The following is an 18,698-nucleotide window of genomic DNA, read 5'->3' on the forward strand; positions in this document are numbered from 1 at the left end:
TCCTCTTCTTCCCCCTCCCAAGATCCATCCCTGTATACAGGTAATAACTCCTCGTTACTCATCCTTTGCGTTCTCATATTGTTCAATTGCAACTAAAAAAGTCAGACTGCACTTTATCAATTACCTGTTGCTATTTTGTGTCATCTGCTGGTTTAAAAAAAATTGCAAGTGAGTTTATATTTCTTCTAGACCATTTTATACGAATATTGAATAGCACTGAACTTTGTAATAGCATCCCTGGGGAACCCTATTAAACTCTCCCCAGTAGATGATAATTCCCTATTAAAAATTACATTTGGAGATCTAAGAATTACCCAGCTTAATGCATTGAATAAACATCCTAAAGAGCAACGCAAGTTTTAGCATGAATTTCAGTAGGAAGGGATTTGCCCTCAGTGCCTAACACTATCTATCTATCTATCTACATACCTACCTACCTGTGGTGGTGTGCGGTTGAGCTGAGGTTCTCTACTCTTAAAAATCTGCATAATGATTTTTTCCCCCTTAAAACAGAAGCTGACTGGGTCTTCTCAGTATAAACCTAAGACGAAGAGTTTCTGGAAGGTAACTGCTCCTTAGCTCTAGCACATGAGTATCCTCTCTCTACAGAAATTCCAGCACCAAGGGCTGGGCAATGAAAACTGCAGCCAAAAGCTGAATCCAAGTATATAAAGCAACTTCCCCCAGTTTTTGCTTTTAACCTTATTAGTAATTGCAGGGCTGTGCCAGCCTGTGCCACAGCAGTCAGACTCCTACTGGTTCCATCTGCAACCTCTTCAGCTAAACTTATACTCAAAATATAAAGAAGGATTGAATACAAGACACACATTCTACTCAGGTTGGGCTTCAGCTGGAGTACTGGAGTATTGTACCATTTTGCCTACTTCATTTAAAGAAGGCTGAAGAGAAATTGGAAAGAGAGTCTAGAAGTGAGCAACAAAGTTGATAAATGGAGTGAAATGCAAGTTGCATGAGAAAAGCTTGGAGAAAAAAAGATGATGGGACACTGTCATAGTTTTCAACTACTTGAAAGCCTGTCTTAAAGAAAATAGAGAAAAAAATTGTTCTCCCTGGTAGAGGGCAGAATGCCTGGCAATGAATTTAAACTGCAGCATAGATGTACACCAAACCTCAAGACAAATTTCCTAATCCTAAAAGCAATAGGTCAGTGGAAAAAGCTGCTTAGGGACAGTGTGGAATCTCCTTCACTGGATGTTTTCAAGAAGAGACTCAATAATAATTGCATCTGTCTGGGGTGAATTAGGGACAGCAAATCCTGTATGGACTAGACTACATGATATTTGAGGTCCTGTCCAACCTTGTGATTCTTTGGTGCAGGCAAACAAAACCAGAGATTGTTCCAGTTGCCTTCCTGTAGCAGAGCTGTTCCTTCACAGACTCCCCTGGCTGCTTCTTTTCCCTCTTACTCACCTTTCAGGAACTTTCTTAAACTCCCCAGGCAACACCTCCCAGCTCCGGAGCAGGAGGTTCTTCTCATATCTTGGCAGGCCTTTTTCATGAACAGGAATGGTTGCACACTCCCCTCTAAGTTCTTAAAGGGTCAAATCATCCTGTTACAATAACATAGTGTGTGTTATGCAAAAAAGGAGACAAGTATAAAAATGTCATCAAAGCATGGCCAAAATATCTGGCAAGTGGCAAGACAAACCCAATCAAAGTTTAACACTTGACAAAATTATGGGAAATGTAATTTACATCATAGGGCAGCGGTTCCCAAGCTCTGACAGACTGAGTACCACCAATTTAAAATGATACAGCCTTAAGTACTACCAGCATTTTTTTCATACACATAGGTAAGAAACTATGCGTTAAAACAACATCAAAACATTTAGTAACTGTAAAACATTGTTTTATCAGTTACGGTAGCCATATAAAACAATTATAAATCAGAAAAAAGAAAATGTAAACCAGGGGTAGGCAACATTTTTGGCCAGAGAACTGAAAAAAACCACGATGTGTACCCTGTAAGGTGCTGGAGTGCGGGCACACTAGAAAAACAAAACTGAGGCAGAGGGTACATGGCAGGATGCACTACATATTAATATAAATAACAATAAATGTTGCTGCTGCTTTTTTTTTTTTACAGTAAATACCAGGTTTTCTAAAAATTCAAAACTTGGTGATAATAAATAAAACTTCATATGCTACCTTTGTTCTTGCGTATTCTTTTTTGTTAAGCATGTTGTGATGAGGGGGGGAAGAGAAGAGAGAGAGAAGAGAGAGAAAGAGAAAGAAGAGGGGAGAGAGAAGAGAGAGAGGAGAGGGAAAAGAGAGAGGAAAAGAGGGAGAAGAGGAAGAGAGAAAGGAGAGGAGAGGGAAGAGAGAGAGAAGACAGAAAGGGCGAGAGAAGAGAGAGGGAGAAGCAGACATGGGGGGGAGGCACTGCCAGCAGGCTGGCCCAGCCAGGCCCTTGAGAAAGCAGCACCTGGAGGAGAGTTGGGGCAGGGCAGGGAGCGGGGGCTGCCCTAGGGCTCTGCAGACTTAGGCCACAGCGGGGTGCTCAGCTCCATGGGGATGGGGTGCAGCTGCCCTGCCCACTGGGGAATGCCACCTGGCTGGGGCAGGATGCCAGGCTCAGGAAGCTCCTGGATCAGCTTGTGTGTGCCAGGCACAGTGTGAGCAGGGTGGAGAACCCCAGGCCGCAGGGACTCCTTGGTCTCTGGGAATAATTGCTGCAGGTGCCACTCAGAGCTGAGCTGGCCGGGATCCCACAGCGTAGCGGCCCTGTGCAATGCCTGCCCAGGCCCTGGCCCCAGCCCTGACCCTCTGAGGGGAGCTGCAGGTGGGCAAGGCCAGGGCTTGGGCAGGCTGGGGCAGCTGTTCCCGGGAGCTCCTGTGGACAGGCCCTTGCAGTACTGGCAGCTGCGCCCCGCTTGCACTGTGCCCGGCATGCAGGGAGACTGAGCTTAAAGCCAAAAGCCCCCCTGAGCCCGGCATCCTGCCTTGGCCAGGTGGTGTCCCCTTGTGGAGCTGCACGGACCCTGCCAGGTCCATGAATGGTGCGTGTCCCTAGCGGCTGTGGGAGCATGGCAGCAGTGAGAGCTCGGAGGCGGTAAGCGGGGGAGCTCCCACAGACACCACTGGCACCTTTAGTGGCGGGGTGGAGGTGGTGAGTGCTGTCCAGGGGTCAGTGACCACCTGCAGGCGCTGCCGGCGGTGTCAGAAGTGCATTGGCGAGTGCTCAGGGGGTGCACATACATCTGCATGCACGTCGCCCCTGGCCAGGCCCCACCTCTGGTGCTGCTGGGCACGCCCACCCGCCACGGACCTTCCCGGGGTGACCTGGGCCTTTCCAGGGGTGCAGGGGCCCCCCACCATTGTGCACACCCCGGGATAGTCATGGGGACCACCTGTCCCCCAAATTTATGTGTGGGGCGGAGGCAGGTGTTGCTGTACACTGGGCTTTGCACCTTGGGAGCCGCATACACTGCCATGTGCCTTCCACCGTTGGGCAGCCAGTGCACAGAAGGCACATGGCGTCACACGTGGCCACAAGGCAACAGAAGCCACCTCCACCCCATGCGCAAACTCAGAGGGCAGGTGCCCCCTGTGCCTACCCTGGGGTGTGCACAGTGGCAGGAGCCCCCCCCACCCCCCCTTGCCCCTGGATGAGTCACCTGGGGCTCCCACTGTCCCACCTCCCTACCCTGCTCTGGGGCCACATCCACCCCTGCTCCTGCTTCTGCCCCACTCCCTCCCTCACCATGGGGGCCTCAATCTGCACCCCCTGCCCCCTTCCCCTCAACACATTTACCTGCTGGGCACTGCTTCACATTCAGCTGGACTGTGTTCCTGACCTCCTGCAGCAGGCTGGGCTAGGTGTCTGTGTGTGTGTGTGCCCCGCCTCTCCTCCCAGCCTTCTGCGTATCACTCACAGGTTGCCTGCGTGCCACTGGTGGTACGTGTACCACAGTTTGGGATCAGCTGTCATAGATGATATGTTGGCTTTAAATTGCCAAACAGAACTATTATAGTAAAAATGGTTACAGTACATTAAATATTTTTCTTATTTTTTATAGTCTCCATCTGCTAATGTACATTGAATGTGTGCTTCCTGTATTGTGATACACAGTGGTGTAAAGCTTCTATTTTCACACACAAGACCAATATGACAATTGGGAAACACCATTATTACTGGCTGAAATGTGCACCAGATTCATTTCTACCTGGTAAAATTGTGGATATCTTCTGAAGAAAGCCCCCAGCCCTGATTTCAGATGATAGCAACACTTCTAATTCTATAACTGAACTGATTTAGAATTATTGCTTCCTTTGGGGGTGGAGATGAGAAATGTATGCTTTGACCTCCAATCTTTATTTATAAGAAAGAGCGTGTGTGGTCAGAGCACTGTAGCACATATGCAAGCTGAGGATGTGAAGTCTGAAGCAGGGGCCAGCTGACTAGAAGACACACTAGGCAGAGCAGGAACAGGAGAAAAGGCTAGGCAGGAATCAGGAGGACTCACTGGGTGCATCTACATGTGCAATTAGCATACCTGAATGAATTCCGGTTCTCCTGAGTGTGCCGTTTGCATGTGCGCCTGACACTGCAGCACGTCAAGCTGGGGCAGTGTAGCCCCAGCTAGCAAGGGTCCCTGAGGGTCAGGCTGCCAGCCTTGTGCTGCTCTGACCCAGCTCAGCATGCTGCAGAGGGGCTGACTGGGACATGAGGGTGTTCAGTATGGGGGTAGCCAGCAGGGAGTTCCTACACTGATGCACCCTCGTGCCCCAGCCAGGCCCATCAGCATCTACACGTGTGTTGTAGCAGAGTAAATAACTCCATTGTAGGATAGTACTTGTGTCTGGCAGTACTATCCTATGGCAGAGTTAATTAATTTACTCCATCCTAATAGCACCACACGTGTAGACAGTGGTGTTTTACTGAGGGAGCCAATTAGGCAGTTGCACAGTAAACGTCTCATGTAGATGCACCTGCTGAGTAGTTCTGTTACTGATTCTCTGTAAGTTGTTTAAGCAGCTGAGCTTCCTGAGAGGCACAGATCAATGAGAACCAAGTGGGATGACAGTCAATCAGGCCACAGGTATGTGAGAAGGGGTCACCAGATCTTTTCCTTCTGGTTCACTGGGTCTTGAGATCTGATTATAAAAAGGGCCAGAAATGCTCCAAATTGGTTGAGTTATATCACATATTTTTTAAAGTATGCCACAACAAGCAGAATGGGCATGGAGGAGAGAGTACAAAAAGGATTAAAATCCAACCTAGGGGCTTGACGGTAAGGCACTGACTGGAGAGCAAAGGGAAGAAGAAAGCATTCATCAAGCTGACCAAAATATTTGAATTTTTGGAATCCCTAGCTGGCCTGTTGATTCCTCCAGTCCCGGGAGCTCAGATTAACAGTGTATTTATCATCCAGATATGAATCTTTGAGTGCTGTTTATGTATTAATTCTTGCATTGCTGTGGGTTTCATAAATAAATCACCCAATCACCCCATCATTAAGAATGGAGGCCAACATCCTTGTTTCCTTTCAGCCCCAAACATCCATAGCAAAAACAACATTCTCCTAACCTCATGACCTTTCTGCTATTAGTCTGTGCTATAAAGTTGCAATCACTCTAATGCTCCTAAACCCACTGTGAGCCAAGAGCAAACATCAAGGACAGGAACATATCCCATAGCTCCCAGTTATTGAAATGATACGGAAACCACTTTATCTGCCAGTATCCCATGCATGTAGGAACTTAGTAATAATACATTTTGATCAACCAGCCTGCTGTGTTGACATACGGAAACAAAAAGTACTTCCACTCAGCCAAACCACATATCTTGGCAGCCTACATCCTAAAAGACAACAAAGACATATTCAAAAAACTTGGCAGCCTTCCTGGCACGCTACACCTTGAGATTAATAAGTCAGTCACGCTATACTGGCTCTGGGATTTAGCCATAATGCAGTACCATGAAAGTAGATCCTCAACTTGTATTTCCTGGGCTTGAAGTTAGGAATGATATAGGGACAGCAAGGTAACTCCCTGGGGCTGAGCATTATTTCATGCTATTTTCTGTTATCTACCCCTAGTTAGATAAGAGAGGAAAATGGAGAATATTTATGGGTTACTGTATCTAAAACTTTTAGTCTCACCCCTTGGTTAGTTATTAGGCATTGTTAGGTATTTCTAATGCCTTACAAAATGTATCATCCATACTAAACTTTCAAACCATTTTACAAACATTGAATAATAAATTAAGGAAATCATGAAACCTGAAGGGTGATTACAGCGAGGAGGGAGGTGAGCTTTTATCCATTACCATAGAGGATAAAACTAAAAGCAATCTGAGGCTGGGAAGTTTAGGCTGGAGATTAAGGAAGAACTTTCTGATTATTAGGGTGGTCAAGGATTGGAACAGACTACCTAGAGCAACTGTGGAATCCACATCCTTGGTAGTTTTCAAGAGCCTCAGCTGGAATGGTTTAGTCAAGGATGATACTGCCTTGAGCAGGGGGCAGGACTATGTGACCTTGTGAGGTCCCTTCCAGCTGTACTTTCCCATGTTCAACAGTGGATTCTGGAAGGAGCATTGCCTATTTATCCTCCAGAAGCAAAGGTCCTCTGATATTGCTCAACTAAAGATGAGAGGGGAGTAAACAGCAGGAAATGATGGGATCTTCAGGTCTTTGAGAAGGGTTGAAAGAATCCCTGGATCCCTTACCAGGAAACAAATAACAGAATACTGCAACCCCCAGTGGTCCATGACACCTAACAAAAAATATGATAGTAAATGAATTACACAAACAAGTAGAGATATATCTGACTACTATAAAAGGATATGGCCAGTAGAGGCTGTGTTCTACTGAAACAAATGGAGCTGCATTGAGCTATGCTAACTGAGGATCTGGCCTTATACTGCAGAATAAAAGCTGTTAAAACATCATCACAGATCCTGGTGGCTTGGGAAAACATTTTGCAAAGAATTCACGGTGGATTCTTCACCACAGAATGAAATCCACCTAATTTGGCTAGAACCAGTACCTTTTCAGGGCACTATGCAAAAAATGGTTCTAATATCCCTAGATGTAGAAATCAGTTCTCTCCTTGCATTCTGGGCTCCAACAGAACATTTCTCCTCACTAGTTCTAGTAAGGTCTGTAGGTAAAAAGTATCAAATATTGCCTACAGCTTGCATTAGCAGGGTTTCCAAGGATAAACAGACTATAACAGCATTTAATTTCTTGATCCACAGATGCTAGATCACAAAGTATAATGACAGATTATAGGCAGTCCCCATTAGAGTCAAACTAAGCTTTCCCTAAATCTCAGTTGCAACTAGTCAGGTTATTGTGACAAACAGATTAATGACCTGATTAAAACAGACTGTGACAATATCACAGACATTATGAATAAGTTTATAAATTCCCAGGGATCTGTTAGTTAGAACGAAACGTTCAAATCTATTAAATATTGCACAATGGCATATAAGCCATTAAATTAATAAGTGAGTCAGTTGTGGAAGCAATTCTGTGGAGTTTTACAGAAGCAAGTTGTATAAACGTTCTTATTCTTCAAAGAGGAAGATGTGCTGTCTATGTTGGAAGACAGTTTCTTTGTGTCTTTTGACATTGTTTTAATTGGTACAACTTATTCACAAATCAATGTAAGAAGGTTAAGCTGTGGTTATGATCTAACTATCAACATTTACTTCTAATACTTCTTGTTTTTATAGGTTTAATTTTTTTCATAAAGGCGTGTAGCAGACTGGTTGGCAGAGGCTTGCAGCAGCCTGTACACGCTAGGCTGTAGGAGTCTGCAGAATTACAGGGAGTACAGCCCAGCTCCAAGCAGCTGGGAGTGATTACAGGCTACCTAGGAAGACTGGGCCAACTGATTCAGACAGTTAGCTGGCCCACAGGAACCTTAAAGCCTCCTGGGAAAAGGAGTCTGAGAAGAAGCTAAAGAAAAGGGGAGGAGAGAGGAGCCAGGCTAGTGGTGGCAGAACTGAGCTAGGCTACTTCTTGGGCTCTGGGGAGAGATCCAAGGCTGTGAGGTTAGAGGCAGCTGCACCAGGAAAGGACTGGAGCCAAGCCAGGCAGAAGAAGACTGCAGTGTGGAGGAAGCAGCAGTGAGCTAAAGGCTCCTCCTCAGGGCTAGAAGAGACCCAGGACTGTGAGTATATCCTGTATGGACAATGTTGAATTGTGTTATTGAGGATTGATTTATATCCTGGCATTTCTGAAAGGCAAGTGTGTCCAGGAAATAAAAAACTGGGTGAAGGCAAAAAGACTACCTGAGCTAGCAATAACCCCCAATCCGCTACAAAGCATTTAAAGTGAAACTTAATGAAAATCAGCAAAATAAGAGTTCCCACTTATATAACAGTCCAGAATAAGTGATTTTTTTGTTTGTTTTTTAAATTTTTCCTTCAGCTATTGTCATGACCTGCCAAATATTTAGATTGCCTCACCCCACTATTTTCAAAGCACAAACTGAAAGAAATCAAGCTTTAGGTTCTCTTTTATGAGAGGTTTTCAAAGGCTAAACAATTAGTAGAACAAACATAAAACATCTTGAAATAAGATAGGCATTATATTAGTCAACTTGATTTATCTGAACCTCATTTATCCAGACTTCTGGTTTATCCAGAGTGTGTTTCTTCCCATAAAATGTGTAATTTTGTATAAATAATTGTGCTTAGCCAAAGCTTTGTTTATTGAAGAACTTTTAGGTGTTTCCAACATTGCTGCTTCAGTTCTCTGGGCCTGCTTACCACTCAGGATGGTTCTGCAGGCTGTTTTATTGGCTCTACCTCCATTCACTGGGCCCCTGGGAGGTTCTACTTGAACATAGCCCCTGGGATCAAGCACCCAACATCAGCTCCCCTAAACTCTGTAATCAGTGCAGTGTCTCCAGTTGGGCACTTTCAGTGATTCTGCAGGACTCATATTCTCTGTGAACCAAACCAGTTACCACTGTCCTCTCCAGGATACCCCTCTGTGGCCTCCACACTTCCCTTCGAGCCATCCCGTGCCTCGCTGCTTTCATGAATACAATGATACACTCATACTGGGGGTTGCCTTTGCCTTTCACTGAGACTATCCTCACTTCTGTCTATAACCCTTAGGCTCTGCCATGTTTCCACTGCTTCCTGTTAGTTCCAACTTCAACCCCCGTGAGCTACTTGCTTGCTAACTGCCTTCTACCCACCAGCCTCATATCCTTTGAGCTACTCACTACATCATCCCTCATTCCAAGAGACCCCATCCACATGGCTCACAGGGCCAGGTTTGCAACACTCTTCTGGGATCTTCTTTTTCCTGCAGGATCTGGGCCAAAATGTTACCTCAAGCCCAGAAGCTAGGCTTATACTACCCTGGTCTCCTTCCCATCCCCTGAGCTGTGACTCTCTCAGCCAAGTACAGGGGTTTCTCATTAGCCCTTCAGCTCTGCTGCAGCCACTACTTTTAGGAGCCTTGAGCTCTGTACCTGTAGTCTGTTTCTTTTGTGACTTGCTTTCTGCAGCTTTAAAGCTCCTGCCTGCATCTCCCATCATCTGCTTAGCATTTTGCAAATGGCATTCAATTATCTAAACTTCTGTGAATCTGCCTGCAATAGTCTACAGCTATATAATATTGCCCTTTCTCCACTTAAATAATGGGTCTTAGGGGGTCCTGTTACAGGTAGGCAACCTTTTTCTGCCTGCAGGCTGTAGGCTGCTGACCCATTTCACACTATTCTACCAAGAGTTTTATGCATTGTCTATTACCATGGTGTATAAAGGAAACTAAAGCGTTGTCTATCCTCACATTCATGGGACAGCTCCAGGATAGACTGAAGGTTTATATGCAAGTCAAGAGGGTGGCAGCCAATTTGTTTTATAGTAGGATGACAAATGTCACATCCAGAGAGGAAAAGGATTCATGTCTAAATCAGACCTTTGGTTTTATGAAGAGTAAAGAAGCATTGGAGGGAAACGTGAAATTTCAATATGGGCTTGGATCCATGAACACTTTATCTTTCCTGTTGTAAACTGTAGTCCCAACTCTTTTGCTGGGGAAAAAGGATGCCCAGAAAAGGACTCCTCCAATCAGTCTGTACGCTCCGCAGGCCACTTTTCTTTTGTCTCAAAGCATTTCATGGTGTGGATTGTTGCAACAACCATCCACCTTCTAGCAGGCTGCCTCGAAGCTAATGTAACTTGAGGTCCTTGAGGCTATAATAAGCCTTTGACTTGTCCTTGCTATGAAATTGCATCTCTGACCATTGTGGTTAGATGCTGCACAGAACATGCAGTCCAGGTGGGCAGAACAGGAGAATGAGACATGTTCAGATGCTAGAGGAAGACTTTGGGTGAAGGACCTCCTCTTTTAATAGATCTTCCCAGGGGGTGGAGTTGTGTTGGGTGTTTCTGATGCAGGGGCTACACCTAGCGGGCGCATGCAGGTGTATGTGCACCCCCTAAGCATGGTGGTGTACCCACTACAAAAAGGCGCCACTGACACTGTCGGCAGCGCCTGCAGGCAGTCACTGCTTGCCACCTCCTCCAGCTACCGACACTGCCAGCAGCGTCTGTGGGCGGTCAGCAATCCCCACTGGCTGCCGCTGCTGCTGCTGCTGTCGCTGCCACTGCTGGCAGCATCTGTAGGTGGTTGTCAACCCCTGGTCACTACTTGCCACCCCTCTCCCCTCCCACTGACAGTGCTGGTGGCGTCTGCAGGAGCTCCCTCTTACTGCAGCCACGCTTCTGCTGCGGGGGGCACATATCACTCATGCTCTGATGGCTCTACTTCTGAAAGGACCATGTCCCACATTCCACAGAAACCAATGGAGATGTAGATCTGATTGTGAGGTGGAAATCATTTGGATCTCCAAGGACTCAGATCTTATATTGCTGAAACATCATTCTGGGAACACGAGCCATACATGGAGTCCAGGTCAAACATAAATCAGATTATACAGATGGGCTTGTTTCTTTCACATAAAAAATATGCTTATTAGAAGCTGGTCAAATGTTTGCCATCAAGTTTCCATTTGAAAATTCCCTGGGGAAGAATTACTTTGAAAAATTAAATGTTCATATTTTTTCATCAATACGCATGAACGAAAATACACATATGCACACACACAGTAGAAAGCAGACACCTAGGACTATGTACTGTTGGAAGAGACCCAGAGAATTAGGGAATGACAAATTAGACATGCTATTCTGCAAAGAGAAGCGCCATGCAATTCTTGGATGTGTTTGCAAGAATCCTGTAACACAAGTCCTTTAAACAATTTTGGTACAAGTATGCCTGCTATTTAGGTATATTGTTCAATTCTGGGAATTACATCATCTAAACTATGTAGAAAATCTTCAGTCTAAACTGCTTTTGATGGAAAATTGATTTTCAACCACAACAATATATTCACTCATGAGCAAATGAATGTATCTGCTCATCTTGAGCACAATCTGGACTTTTGGGTTAATTTTGTTTGGAAATACTGCTGCAGTACTTCAAAGATGTTGCTGTTCACAGGCTTTATACTGTCATTCTCCCTAAGGCAGCACCACAGTAATTTGTTGTTGTGCAATCTATAGTACAGGTACTTCAGTACAATGCTGTATGTGTGACAGATTCCTAATTATCACCACAGACTAAAGTTGACTAATCTGTAATATCATAGTGCTAACTTCCTTGGATATATAAATACCCTTATAAAAGATGCTTGATTCCATCTGTTCCCATTTTAAAATTAAAAAGGAAAGGAAAGGAAAAGCCTGATTCTGTAATGAGGACTTCTGTCACATGATCCTTCACGAGTAAGTTTTTGCAAATTCAAGTACTAAAATTACATTATCCCATATGCAATTACTTTGTGATCTAGACTTGATGTCCAAAATGCAAAAATAAAGGTATATCTTTAAAACTTCTAATTAAACTTCAGAAAAACTTTGCATCTGGGCTCTCAATGAATGTAGACAAAAATAAGTTACCTAAATGAATGACAAAAAGGAGTAACAGAAAAAGACAATAATGACATCACTGGTCTCATTTGTTTTGCTTGGACCTTGTTTGGTTGTTTGTTTTTAGCTCACTGAAACTTTTTTGGTGAACTAGTGACTCAGTGGTGTTTATTACTTTAATTACCAATGAACCATACAGACAAAATTTTACTGAATAATAAGGAAGTAGATAGATGTACTCTGCAGCTTGTCATCCTCAACAGTTAGTTCAGAGAAAGAACAAGAGTTTACTTACTCCCTCTTAATTGGGCCCAAAACAGGAGGAGTTAGGAATTTGTCCCTGATCTTTTCGTAACTGAATGAAAACATGTCTCAGATTTGTAATCACTGGGCTTAATTCAATTTAAGTCATCTCAGCAGGAGCACTCGAAATGTATGGTTTGGGTTCTATGGTCATTCATCTTCACTTCCTGAGCTGACATACACTAGGACATCTGGAAGAATAGGCGTCAACTGGAATGTAGCTCCTCTCCTGTCAAAACCTTTTAAATGAGTAAAAAGGAGACTGAACTACTAGCAGTTAGCAGAAGTATTATCAGCTGAAATGGAGTATCATGGGCAAGACCTGTATCTATGTATTTATTTGTAATGCCCAAATGCCATGGTGAAAAGCACATTAGAAATGTTCAGATAGATAGGTAATCTCTATTAGAAGTAAACGACAAATTTGAATGAAGATAGTGGTGGTAAAACATGAAGGGGATAGTATTTCTGGAGCTGGTGTGGGAGAAATGGACAGACAGGCAGATATTCTATTCCAGGATACAAGTCATGCAAATGATGCTTGCAAAATTAGTCAATGCAAGGATCAGTTTGGTAAAGATAGGATATTAACAGCATATGATAAATATAAAATAGATCCATACTTACTGATTTTTCACTTGGCGCATATATTTGAATCAGGTATTTCTTCTTCTTTTCCCTGTTGCTACTACACTTTCCTTTGGGGCTTTTGTGTACCCCAGTATCATACAGATAAACCCAGCTATGCTGTAGCTCTTCACCAAGAGCATGGATTGCTCAAAAGGGCCACTTCTCTATTCAGTTTTGCAAAATAAAAGCTTTGAAAACAAATACATTTTTTAAACTAGCAATTAGTAGGAAATTCTTTCTTCTGCCTACCCCAATACTAAGCAAGAACACAAGCTTTCTTTCTATCCAGGTTCCCTTTTAAGATTTAGTAGCAATTTACACCTATTTGAAAAAGGTACCAATGACTCCACAAGGCTGTCAAGAATCAAGCCTAATTTTTTTTTGACCTGCAAGGTGAATATGCATATCTTGACACCAGGAAGAAGGAGAATTTGCAGGGCAATGTGGATAAGCTAGGCATCACTGAAGCGTACAAGCAATCACATTCTCTTTCAGATAATGGCAGGCTTTCAGCATCAGCCCAGATCCTCAGCTTCCGTAAGACTGTGCAGCTTCATTGATTTCAGTGAAGTTATTCTCATTTATACCAGTTTGGGATCTCATCATCCCATATCTCCAGGGCACACTATACCTACCAAATTATTTCTTTCACAAAATAACTTTTTGGCTCATCAGGGATCTGGTTTTGCATCCATTAACACAGATTTCTGTGTATGATAGCAGGCACTTGCAAATGGTTGAGTTTGTCTCTCCCAAACACTTCAGTGAAAACTCAACTTCTGTGAACATCTAAAATTACTCCCAAACTTCAGAGTGACTTGACTAACTGTGGGTTTATAATGTTATTAGTGGAGACAGCACAGTGGCTGCAAAACCTGGTGGTGAAAAAGGATCCGTGGTGGCAAGACTTACCAATGCATTGTCTTCATTTTTAAATAACACAAATTTACTTCTGAGAAAGCTATCAATTGTTGATGCTGGCACTTTCTACATAGTGGACATGTCTACACATGCATTTACGCCAGCTTAAATTTACTGCGTACTAATTTACTGCGCAGTAAGTGGGAGTAGGCCTGCGTCTACACATGCAGGCATTAAAGCACATTAACGCTGTGTGTGGACTGACTTGGGACTAACTTTAGTCCCAAGTCAGTCCACACATACAGCGTTATTGCACAGTAAGGCATGTACACGTACATTACTGCACAGTAACTAATCGGTAACAAATCACAGGAAAAGCTATGGAGTGCATGTACAAACCTACATACCTGATCAGAGTACTGCCTAACTTCTGAAATGTGCGTTAATATTATATAATCTTCAAGTAATATCTGAAAGTGGCTCAAACTTATTCATTAGCGAGAGTGTGTATAGCAAGGAGTCAAACTTTCTTGGTTAAAGTTTCCTTATCACTAATTGGTTTTTAAAAATGTCAATAGCCTTTTTAAACAACAAAAATACCTATCAAATATTGTACCTGATTTCTAACTTAACATTGCTCTTATTTTCCCTTGGTCTAACATTTGCTGGCCAAAGTACAACACTTTTTTTTTTTCTACTATCTTTAATTTTAACAGACAGAAGGCACTAAAGACTGTGGAAGATTGTTAGCTATTTTGCTTATAGATTACCATCTGTGACTGCCAGGGTTCATGAGGTCCTTCTATGCTACATCAGAGCCAGTCCATCACTCAGTCCTGGCCTATCATCATTATCTAGCAAAAAGAAAAAAAAGAGGCAGCAAGGCAGTAGCTCAGCTGTCTTCAAAGAATATCTGACCCACAGCCCTGGTTAAGGGTGACTGATAAAGAATGAAGAAAAGTCAGGCTCCAGTAACTTTTAATGACAGATCTTGTTAGGGTTAAAAAAACAACTCAGCCATCATGCTGTGATTAAATCTGAACGGAAACCCATCATCCCCACCATCACAGGTTGTGGCATTGTGAAGAAGTTTATTAGTCTCAAAATTATTCATTCAGAGCTGCTACAGCAGGGGTCTGATATGCCAGTTTGAGAGAGAACTTACTGCTTGCTGCCAAATTGAGGCCTGATTACTTCTGCTTCTGCCATTTGATTTTGTTTCCTGGATCCAGCCTGTCCTATCAAGTTACATTTTGTTCCAAATGGGAGCAGGCAAATTGGTTCAGTAAGAATCTGCCTCTGTCCCCTTGCCAGGTCCCTTCAATAGCTCTTGGGGTAGTACTCTTACTAGTGTGAACTTCAAATAAGGCCCAGAAAAAAATCCTGGTCAAAACCTTGCTGTTTCTTTTTCTTGACTATCCTGGGTTAGTTTCCTGGAATACTGGAAAAGGGCACAGCACATTTCAGAAAGCTCTTCACAGTCTGTCTATTGTTACCACTGCACACAAGCAAAATCACTAAAGGGGAGAAAAAAAACCAGTACAGGGTCCTCAGGTGGTGGAAATCAGCATAGTTGATTTTCCAACTGGTTTTGCATCTCCCCAGCTGCACCCCTGGGTAGTCCCACTCAGGTGAACTCTGGGGTCATATGAATCTTGAGTGCTATTTATTATTGATATTATTTTTATTACAGTAACCCCAAGAAGACTCAGCTGAAATTGGGGCCCCATATACTAGGTACCGGGACAAATATATAGTAAAAGGCAATCTATGTTGCAAAACGTCTGTGATCTAGACATGACAGACTAGAGAAGTATGATAACAGATGGGGAAATGAGGTACAGTGAACTGAAGATAAAAATCACATAGGTAGTCCGCAGCAGTCAAGAATAAAATCTCCTGAGCAGTGATCTGCTACATGGCCAAACCATTTTTTTTCCACACTTGGAGACACATTGACCTAAACCTGTGAACAAGGTGAGCAAAATTTATTTCTAATGACTGCAATATAGAGTTAACATTTAGGGAATTATTAATTGTTACCAACTTCATAATTTTGGAGAAGGATATTTAATATTATAGTAGTTTGTAGAACTGTTGAAATGTTTTAATGTTTGAATGCTTTGGTCCAGTGATGAAATTTTTGCAGTTGTATCAGTAGGGAAGGGTTCAAAATAAATTGTATCATCACTTTATATCGTCCTGCCTCTTCATAGGTATTATTACCCCATAGAAAAAACTTTTGATAACAATTCTTTGACCTGAAGCTGATTTTGGATTGAGAATTCAAAACTATTAAATTATTATTATTCTAAATACCTGATGATATTCATGTATTCAGTTGCACTTTATAACATTATGAAATGATGTCAATGGAATTAAAGCAAAAAGGTATAAAAGATTTTGCAATCACCAGTGATTTCAGTGGGACCCTGTTGCATCAGGACATGCAGGCATAGAGAGACCATATTATTTGTTTTAAACCTTGGAATATTTTTCTCATTAGAAGATACTAGAGTTTTCATCCTGACAACTGCTACTGGCATTCATGTTAATGAGAGTAGAATGGGACCCCTACAGTAGATCACTTGTCATAGATTCATAGATTGTGAGGCTGGAAGGGACCTCAGAAGATCATCAAGTCCAGCCTCCCCTGCACCAAGCGGGAAAGACAACTGGGGTCAGGTGACCCCAGCAAGGTGACCATCCAGTCTACTCCTGAAGATTTCCAGGGTAGGCGATTCTACCACCTCTGGAGGGAGCTTATTCCACACCCTAGCTGTGAAAAAGTTTTTCCTAATGTTGAGCCTGAAGCAGTCTTCTAGGAGTCTGTGACCATTACTCCTGGTTTTCCCCAAGGGTGCCCTGGTGAACAGTTGTTCACTAAGCCCTTGATGTAGCAGTAAGCTGCTACCAAGTCCCCTCTCAGCCTTCTCTGTTTTAGGCTGAAGAGTCCCAGGTCCTCAGCCTTTCCTCATATGGCTTGCCGTGCATGTCTCTGATCATACAGGTGGCCCTTCTCTGGACCCTCTCAAGCTTTTCCATGCTGAAGTGCATCCTTGTTGAAGTGTGGTGCCCAGAACTGGGCGCAGTGCTCCAGCTGTGGTCTCACCAATGCTGAGTAGCACGGAAAAATCACTTCCTTGGTTTTGCTGGAGATGGATCGATTGATGCATGCCAGAGTATTATTTGCTCTGCTGGCTGCAGTGTCACACTGGTGGCTCACGTTCATACTGTGGTATATTATTTCCCCCAGGTCTCTTTCATTCGTAGTGCTGGTCAAATTGGCATTGCCAAGCCTGTAGGTGAGTAGGGGATTGTTTATCCCCAAGTGGAGCACTTTAAATTTCTTGATGTTAAACTTAATCTGGTTCTGATCCACCCAACTTGCTAGCCTGTCTAGGTCCGCCTGTATCTGCAGCCTATCTTCAAGCATGACCACACTTCCCTGTAACTTGGTGTTGTCTGTGAACTTGGCCAATGAGCTCATCACCCCCACATCCAAATCACTGATGAAGATATCTGTTCATCTCAATGCACAGTGACATAATGTTGCACCATGAAAGGTAAAGATGACAGTGACACTATCCTTGCTGATTGTCACAGAGGCAGGAGGACAAACCCAAGACAGGACTGAGTTCAGAAGTTCATATCCAGCTTTAACTGAAATCAGCTTTAATCGAACCTGAATGCTTGGAGTGACACCCACTAGGACTGTCCATTGTGTTTTACAGTGTAATAAGTAGGGCACCTGGCAATTATACATTTCAGAAAGTGGGATTATTTCCTCACTCATCTTCAATGACTTTCAACAGAGTCAAGCACTTACTCTTTCTGTTCCTAAAGGCGACGGTTCTAAAAGGGGCACTGTACTGAATTATACACACACACACACACACACACACACACACACACACACACACACACACACTCTAGTGACATTTTATAACACAGATATTGTGACCTTTCATAAAATAGTTCCAGCTGGGGGAATACAGAGCTTGTCCAAGAAACCTACTCTGATCTGAAATGTATCGTATGTATGATTAAATCCTAGCAAAGATATATACATATGTACTTACCTACATATATGCATATGTATTTTTACACCCCTCCCCACTTAACTGGTATAAATTGTCATGATTCTACTAAAGTCAGTGGGCACCTCTACATGAGATGCTTACTGTGGTGCTGCCTAATTAGCGCTGCAGTAAAGTCTCCGTGTCTACACTTGTGGCTCTATTAAGCTGCAGTAAATTAATTAACTCTGCTGTAGGTTAGTACTTATATTTACAAGTACCATCTTGAGGTGGAGTTCTTTAGTAAACACTGATGGGTGCTGGCTGGAGCATGAGGGTGCTTCAGTGCGATGGCTGCCTGCTGGCTATTTCTACACTGGAGCACCCTTGTGCCACAGCCGGCTCCTCTGTAGCATGCTGAGCCAGGTCAGAGCAGCCCTGGGTTGGCAGGCTGACCCCACAGGTCCCCTGCCGGCCGCAGCTTCACTGACTCAGCTCAATGTGTTGTGGTCCCAGGCACAAATGTAAATGTGGCACCCATTAATTGCATGTGTAAACATACTGAATAGCACTCACAATTGCCAATAAGGCTAATAGTACATTCCAATAAATCCAGAAGAGAAGATGACTTGAGGTGTTCACCTAGGTGAATATATCTTTTAATTGTACCCAAGGAAAATCCTAGACAAGTCAAGATGGAACAGATCTCCAGAGGTCATCTAATCCAGCCCCCTGCCTCAGGCAGCATCATCCCTTTCCAAACCATTTGGAAAAGTTATTATTTTTTTTAAGTATACAAAAAACCCTGAAACCATATTTATCTTTTTTGGAATTCTTTTATCTTCAATGGGGGTCAAGCAAGCCCTAACTGCTCATTACATCTGTGTAGAAACACTCACACTCATGATTCAAAAATGGACGATAGGATGGAAGAAGAGTAGGAAAAACAAATTGTAAGGCAG

General features: G+C 43.3%; 1 long non-coding RNA gene across 1 annotated transcript in view; it reads right to left on the reverse strand.

The window, feature by feature from the left end:
- Positions 1 to 1,437: 1,437 nt before the first annotated feature.
- The window catches only part of LOC106738286 (uncharacterized), a 76,443-nt gene continuing 59,182 nt past the window's right edge, over positions 1,438 to 18,698 (reverse strand). Inside the window, exon 5 of the long non-coding RNA XR_009456303.1 lies at positions 1,438 to 1,571. This is a non-coding gene — a long non-coding RNA (uncharacterized LOC106738286). The remainder of the gene's footprint in view (positions 1,572 to 18,698) is intronic.

Source organism: Alligator mississippiensis, chromosome 1 (assembly GCF_030867095.1).
Source record: "Alligator mississippiensis isolate rAllMis1 chromosome 1, rAllMis1, whole genome shotgun sequence".
Taxonomy (NCBI): domain Eukaryota; kingdom Metazoa; phylum Chordata; order Crocodylia; family Alligatoridae; genus Alligator; species Alligator mississippiensis.